Genomic DNA, 740 nt, shown 5'->3' on the forward strand with positions numbered 1-740 from the left:
GAAAAAAGTGGGGGAAGGGAGGGGAAAAGAAGGGAGGGGGAGGGGGAGAAGGGAGGAGGAAGGGGAAAAGAAGGGAGGGGGAGGGGGGGAAGAAGGGAGGAGGGAGGGGAAAAGAAGGGGGGGAGGGGGGAAGGGAGGGGAAGGGACACCACTCCAGACTCCATTCTTTCTGAGCTGAGTTAGAGGGGATGAGCAAGTGGAAGGGGCCTGAGCCAAGCTCACTGACCAACCCCAGAGCATTTGAGAAGCTCCAAATCCCAAACAGGCCTGCGTCTTCCCGCCACAGCCCCACTGCCCTGTCCTGGCGATTAGGGCGGCGAGCCATGGGGCCGGAGGGCCACCGAGCTCCGAAGCCCCCGCTAACCCAGCTCCCGTTCTTCTACTGCTGATGTAACTTGCTTTAAAACCGCCTTGCGAGGTAGAGAACCAGGATGTACTATTATGGCCGTTCTCTCAAGGAGGCTCGATGAATCAGAGATATGGAGGTTCCTCCGAGGCTTTGGGGGAGCCACAGGAAGGAGGGTGATGGGAAATAATAGTAATAACTGACATTTATATAGGGCTTACATTGCACAGGACCAGGGTTCACCAGCACCCCCACGCTGGGGTAGTGGATGCCATGTCATAGACCAGGGAGCTGAGCCCAAAAGGGCCCCACTCGGGGCCTCCAGGCCTGCTGGCACTGCCTAGAACTTGAGTCCAGTTGGGTCTCACTAAGGTGGGAACCCTTCAGGAGGCCC

This window comes from Antechinus flavipes, chromosome X, assembly GCF_016432865.1.
Source record: "Antechinus flavipes isolate AdamAnt ecotype Samford, QLD, Australia chromosome X, AdamAnt_v2, whole genome shotgun sequence".
Lineage (NCBI taxonomy): Eukaryota > Metazoa > Chordata > Mammalia > Dasyuromorphia > Dasyuridae > Antechinus > Antechinus flavipes.